Genomic DNA, 7,346 nt, shown 5'->3' with positions numbered 1-7,346 from the left:
TAGGCAGAACCTCATGCGAAAAGGGGACCAAGATATAAATGGATATGAAAATTTGGAAAAGTTTTCGATTTTTCCTCGGTCACATAGATTGCGTTTTTTTTTTCTTTTTCTCTCCTCTTCCTCCACTGGATCTTACTTGATACATACTTCTTCCCTGCCCTTCAGCATGGTGACGTAGCCTTCAGGTTTTGGTTCAACTGAAACCAGAGTGGTATTCAGCTAAGTGCTCCATTCAGGACACAAACGCTTAAACTGACCAAGAATTTCTCTTGTCCAAAACTTACTTCTCATCGAATAAAATCGCCTGCTAAATAATATATGCATATCGCGTCACCGTGTGTAAGAGCTTTAATGCCTCTCTCACGAACAGATGCAATAAACTAAAATAAAATAAAAAAGGAAAGAGAAGGAAAAGAAAAGAAAGGTCAACCGAGATAAGACGAATCATCTATTGACTCATCCAAGCGAAGACTTATTTTCGTTGGCGCTTTTCTCTCCACTTTATCACATACCTTCTCTACGTCCATGAACGCCGTATAGTACGCTTGCCGTTGATCAACTTTGCTGTAAACACCTTGTTTCTGACACCATTATATTACTTCGTCCAAGTGAAGGCCTATTTTCGTTGGGGCTTTTCTCTTCACCATGTCGTATACCTTCTCTACGTCCATGAACGCCACCGATCAATTTTGCTGAAAAGACCGCGTCTCTGATACCCCATTATATTGCATGAGTCTCATCTTCTTGCAGTTATCTCATCATTCCGTCCACACCTGGAGATTTACCTCTCTTTAACACCAATAATGGCTTTGACAATTGATTGTTTTAAGAGAAGATTAGATAGCAGCTTTACGGAAAGGGATGACAAGTGGTAAGGGGCATGGAACTGCCTAGTGTAGGCCTTACGGTCTCTTGCAGTCTCAGACATCTACCCTATTGCTCCTCTCTCTTTTTCCCTCCCTCTCTTCACACATATCTCACTTAAGCAAATGATATTTGCCTCGATCCTCATTTTACTTACGAAGAGATTACCACCACATCAGCTTTTGCCTTCAGCCTCATTCATAATTACCCTTTTCGATTCGTGTCCTTTGTTTTCCCAAGTCCTTTTAGGGGCCTTTACTCCCATCGTATTGTCGAAAAATATGATTATTTTCTTAAGAGAGAGAGAGAGAGAGAGAGAGAGAGAGAGAGAGAGAGAGAGAGAGAGAGAGAGAGAGAGAGAGAGAGAGAGAGAGAGAGAGAGAGAGAGAGAGAGAGAGAGAGAGAGAGAGAGAGAGAGAGAGAGCAACAAATAGATAAATAAATTAATAGGTAAATACATAGATAATGACTTAGGTGGGATTCCTAAGGATTTTAATTACTTCTATTTTTTATATATCTGAACTACTCTGATTCAACATCTACAGCCATTCAATCTTCCAATAACAGAAGCTGCAGGTGACCCCTAAAGAGGACTCAAAATAGTAAGCAGAATGACCTAGGAAGTAGTTACTGATACAAAACTTCAAGAAATAAATATGATAAACACATTAAACTCTCTAGTTATTTTAAATGAAAGCGAATTAAAAACCTTTGGTGTGATCATTAATACAACTTTCCAATCAACTAAAGACTGCCTTTCTGTCAGGGAGGGGTGTTGTTATTTCTAAAGTCATCAGGAAACCAAATGATCATTTATTCCTTTATCCTCGTCAGAGTTTTCTCAAATGCTTTTAGAAAGTTCTGACAAGCGAAACGTTGTACTAATATTGAAAGTTTTTGCCTTCACAGTGTGAAGACCAGATCCATATATTGTGCAAAATGTTGAGCGTTATTGGCAAAGCCCTCTTTCCTAATGACCAAAGAACTTGGTTTCACATCTCGGCTACTGTTCTCGTCATCTCCCCAGTCATCAAGAATTGAACATAAGAACACAAGAGTGGAGGAGACTACAGGGGACCATAAGGCCTACTTACTAAATTAGCTTTACACGGAATAAGTGGTAGCCTATTAGGTTTGGGCTAGTAATTGGTTGAATGGTCAAAAACAGAGAGTTGTTTTAAATGGAAAAACTTCTAGATGGAAAAATGTTACAATTGGAGTTTCTCAGGGTTTTGTTCTTGGACCACTTCTACTCATAGTATATAAAAAAAATATAGACCATGGACCAAAATCTACTGTTTCCAATTTTGCTGATGATACAAAACTGTGCGGAATAACAAATGATCACTTAAACCAATTAGATATTCAGGAAGATTTAGATAAATTACAGCAATGGTCTGAAAAGTGGCTAATGAAATTTAACACAAGTAAATGCAAGGTAATGCACATAGGTAAAAATAACAGTAAGTACGATTACAAGTTATTTGGAAATTCGTTAACAAAAGTGGATAGTGAAAAAGATCTCGGCGTAATTATCAGTAACGACCTCAAATCATCTAAGCAGTGTATTTCAGCCTCTGAGAAAGCAAATAAGATTCTAGGACTGATTGCGCGATCTTTTGACTTCAAAAGTCCATCACTCATTAACAAGCTATATAAATCGTTAGTTCGTCCACATTTGGAATATGCTGTTTCCATATGGTCATCGAATCTCATTAAAGACATTGACAGATTGAAAAAAGTACAACGGCGAGCCACAAAACTGATTCCAAATATAAAAAATAAATCATACGAAAATCGACTAAAACATATGAATCTGTTTTCCCTAAAAAAGCGTACACTCAGAGATGACTTGATACAGGTCTTTAAGATTTTAAAGGAAATTGACAACATCAAAAGTGACAACATTTTCACACTGAATGAGAATCAGACAAGAAACAATGGTCTCAAACTGTCCGGAAATAGATTCAATTTGGAAGTAGGTAGAAACAACTTTGCCAACTGTGTAGTTAATGAATGGAATAAACTTCCTGCACAGGTAGTGTAATGTAGTTCAGTTCGAAGCTTTAAGAATCATTTAGATAAACACCTTAGCAAGATGCTGTTATGATTATAATTTATTTCATATTATTTGTTTTTGTTTTGTTATAATTTGTCTGTTTGATTTTCATTTATTATTATATGTCAATTTATTATTTACTATTTACCTGTATATTATTTAACTATACCTATGCATTTATATGTATTTTATTTGTTTACATTATTATAGTTTTTATTTATCGTTTTATTATTATTACAATTTTTTCGCATCCGACGTAGATATGGACCAAAAGGTCTCCTGTCGGCATGCTCCGTCTTTGTAATCCTTTGTAATTTGTGGACTAGACAGCTCCATGTCCCTTACCAGCTCTCATCCCTCTCCATAAAGTTATCTAAAATTCTCCTAAAGCTACCAATTGTTTTATGTAGTAAAAGCATGGACCTAAATACACTGATAATTATAATCTGAACGTGATTCCTATGCAGTGTTACGTGATTCCTATGCAGTGTTTTCAGTGTCCTATTGTAGAGCACTCTCCTCAGTCCCGGGATAGCCCGAAGAAGTCCATCTCATCAGCTGAGTCATATATCTTCTCCAAGTCAACGAAAAAGTTGAATTAACTTATAACGGGATTCGAACTGGCGCTTGACGAGGGTCAGAGGTTCAGATCGACCTGGAGGTTTAATCCCCGGAGCTCAGGTTCGCATAGCGGGTCACCACCCTGTGTGCCCCTTGCTGGATGCGCGCGCATGCGCATAGGGCGGGCTCGCCCGGAATACTGAAGAGGCTTACGTCTCTTGCCTTGATTGCATTCACGTCGTCGATCCCCCCCCCTTTCCCTTCGAGAACGTTGTGGGGTACGTGGGGGGGGGGGTGATGGGTGTGTGACGAAATCACGCCTCCCAACCGAAGGCACGGACAGTGCCAACAGCTTGCCCGAGGGCTGCAAACGCGCGCACGCACACACACACACACACACACACACACACACACACACACACACACACACACACACACACACACACACACACACACATAGATTACATAAATACATTACATATATACATACAATACACACACACACATACAAACACACACAACACACACTGCAGGTGTCTCTGGAGGTACAAACTCTCAAACTTCATGAATTAATGACGCAGATGGAGGAGGAGGAGCAGGGGAGAACGAGGATGAGGAGGAGGAGGGGGAAAGGGGGAGGGGAGAAGGAAGAGAGGGGTGAAGGGGTAGGATGAAGAGGGGGGAAAGGGGAGGAGGAAGAGGGGAGAGGGGAGGAGGAAGAGGGGAGAGGGGAGGAGGAAGAAGGGGAAGGGGAGGACGACGAAGGGGAAGGGGAGGATGAAGAGGGGGAAGGGGAGGAGGAAGAGGGGGAGAAGGGACGAGGAAGAGGGGGAGAAGGGACGAGGAAGAGGGGGAAGGGGTGGAGGAAGAGGGGGGAGGGGGAGGAAGAAAAGAGGGAGTAGGAAGAAGGGAAACAGGGTAGGAGAAAGAGGATGATGGAAGAATGGGGAGGAGGAAAATGATGAGGAGAGGGAGGTGGATGGGGAAGAGGAGCATGTGGAAGAGGAGGGAGAAGGGAAAAGGAAGAGGAGGAGTGAGAGTGGAAAGAATAGGGAGTTCAGGAGGAGGAAAATGAGGAACAGTAGGGGGAGAAAGGGGAGGAGGAGGAGGAGGGTCAAAAAGATAAAGAGGTAAGGATGAAAAGAAGAAGAAGAAGAGGAATGAAGAGGATGAGAAAAAAGAATAGGAGAAAGAGGGGGGCGCGGGGAGAGGAGATGGCGCAGTAGGAGGGAGAGGAGGAGGAGGAGGAGGGGGAAGAGGAAGAGGAGGAGGAGGGGGAGACTGATGACTAAAACTGGGTTGTTTGGCCAACTGCAACCAAATGACTATATCGATTTCCCTTCCGTACCAGGATGCACTTTTCCTTTTCCGTCCCATCTACCGCCAGGCGATTTTATTCACCTCCGCGAGTAGCAGACGGGATGACACTTGTAAACGTGTGGCGTTAGACAGAATAAAATTCAGAAAGCATGTCACGGCGGGAGAGAGAGAGAGGCTCTCCCTTTAAGAGTGAGGCGGTGCACATTATATATCATGCCATGATGGACGCCAGACACTTCCATTCCGTTGGGTACCGAGCCCCGATCCAGAACCGAGAACGCCAGGTCAGGAGCACCTTTGCTCTCCGTGTTGGGATAGCTAGAGTTACGCGAGAGTGTCCGGTAGGCGTTGGGGATCGGTCTGGGGATCCTTGCGGTCGCGAGGCGAGATCGAGTCCCAATGGGACGTGACAGGAGCACACACACACACACACACACACACACACACACACACACACACACACACACACACACACACACACACACACACACACACACACACACACACATATATATATATATATATATTTTTTTTTTTCGAAGCAACTTCTTTACTCGAACGAGGTTGGTGGGGGGCTTCCCCCACTCCTTCTCCCCCTCTCCCCCCTTTCCCTCTTCCCTCCATTCCACCCTCCCTCTTCCCTCTCTTTCTTTCCTCACTTTTCCCTTTTCCTTCTGTCATTCTCTCCTCCTTCTCTCTAACCTCTTCCCTTCCCCTTCCTTTCCTCCCTTTTCCTTTTCGTTCCCCTCTTTCTTTCCTCACTCTCTTTCTCCAAGGAGGAGGAAGAGGAAAAGGGAAAAGGAGGAGGAAGAAAAGAAAACGAGGAATGAAGAGAAGAAGGCGCAGGAGGAGGTGGAGAACAAAGCAAAGGACGAGGAGGAGGAGGAGGAGGAGAAAAGGAGGTAAAGAAGGAAGATTTGGAGGAAAACCAAGAGGAAGAGGAGGAGCAGGAAGAAAACCACGTGGAAGAGTAGAATGGCGAAGAACTAAGAGAGAAAGAACTAATAAAGAAAGAACGAAAGAAGTGGAGGACGGAGGGAATGAAGGCGGCGATGACGACGAAGGAGCGAGCGAGCGAGCGAGAAGCAGGAGGAGCCGAAGAGAGCGAGCGAGCGCGCGCGCGCGCGCGCACCTAAGGTCGCGTCTGTCAGTGGTCGTCGGTTCAGCAGTGAAAGTGAAGGAGGCGAGATTATATTGGAGGACTGAGCTCGACTCGACACCACTTCCCCCGCGACCTGCCCGCCGACCGGCCACCCAAGGTAGGTCGGGCGAGAGTGTGCTTGACCGGGGACACCACGCCAAGGAGGAGGAGGAGGAGGAGGAGGCGATGGGCTAGGGGTGGGCTGGGGCGGATGTTGTGTACTGATGTGTTTTGTGTCTATGTGACTACTAAAGTCTTCGGGAGACTTTACGGTGATTTGAAGACGTTCTGTGATGTGACATCTGGAGGTGGTGGGGTTCCGTTGTGCGTCTTGGTGTTATGGAAAATGAAGAAAGTGTTCAACTTCGCCCCGGCGACGGACGGACAAGTGTTGTTGTTTTTTCTGATTTGTGCAGTGTCGCCTGACAGAAGAAATAAGAGAGAAAAAAAAGTTTGAAGACTGACTTGTGACTCCTCTAGCCAAAGTTGTGAGGAAGCATTTTCCTCTCTTCTCCCCCCCAACCCTTTTTTTCATTTTTAGATTTTTTTTTTATTTTTTTTGCGAGGCGGAGGGCGGGAGTCAGGGTGGGTTATTGGTTCTCGATAACGACTTCGATACTCGTCCTTGACGACTTCGATATTCGTCCTTGACGATGACCCTTTCCGCCAGCGAGGCGATCGGCCTTCAGAGTCGGCCGACTCTCAACTCGGGGTAGTATGCCCCTAGGGGGGGGGGGGGCTGTACCCCTGGGGGGTCCACTGGGTTTCACAAAAGAGTCTACAAACTAAAGACTAGTAACTAATTAGTGAATTCATGACAATCATGTTCAACGTTGAAGTCATCCCCAGGGAATTAAGAAACAGAACGGCATAAGTATGGGGGTACCGGAGTAAACAGGTTGAGAACCTGACCCCAGCACCACAGTGCTAACTTGATTTTAGGCAGAATCAAATAATCTGAATCTAATGTACTCCAGAGCCGGATATTTTACCGTGGAAATTAACATCTGGTCGATGTGCGATTAACTTGATTCAGTCGAAGAAAATATAAAATATTCCAAAATAATATGTGTATATATATATATATATATATATATATATATAATATATATATATACATTACATATACATATATATATACATATATATATATATATATATACAGGTATATATGTAATATAATTTATCTTCTACTATCCCTCCGTTCTGCTACCCTCCTCATATCTTTCCTTTACCACCGGTGCGATACTATTCCAAAGGCTAGAAGCGCTGGTTGTCGCCGACAAGACTCTAATCCCCCCCCCCCCACACACACACACACACACACAATTCGAGTGACCAGTTCGAGTGTCGATCCCTACGTCCGGACTTCTTGAATCGGTCGACGTAATGACAAACTTT

The 7,346-nt window shown here is 43.9% G+C and overlaps 1 protein-coding gene across 11 annotated transcripts in view; it reads left to right on the top strand.

Annotated features, from left to right (window-relative positions):
• The first annotated feature begins 5,972 nt into the window (after positions 1-5,972).
• Positions 5,973-7,346, top strand: part of LOC143028167 (uncharacterized) — a 71,219-nt gene continuing 69,845 nt past the window's right edge. For all 11 annotated transcript variants that reach the window (XM_076189897.1, XM_076189891.1, XM_076189895.1 and 8 more), the window contains exon 1: positions 5,973-6,063. The gene's annotated coding sequence lies outside the window, so the exon portion shown is untranslated. The remainder of the gene's footprint in view (positions 6,064-7,346) is intronic.

The sequence above is a fragment of the Oratosquilla oratoria genome, chromosome 9, assembly GCF_046742065.1.
Source record: "Oratosquilla oratoria isolate Oo_2021 chromosome 9, ASM4674206v1, whole genome shotgun sequence".
NCBI lineage: Eukaryota > Metazoa > Arthropoda > Malacostraca > Stomatopoda > Squillidae > Oratosquilla > Oratosquilla oratoria.
Note: the sequence above shows the minus strand (reverse complement) of the source record. Positions and strands in the feature narration are given on the sequence as shown.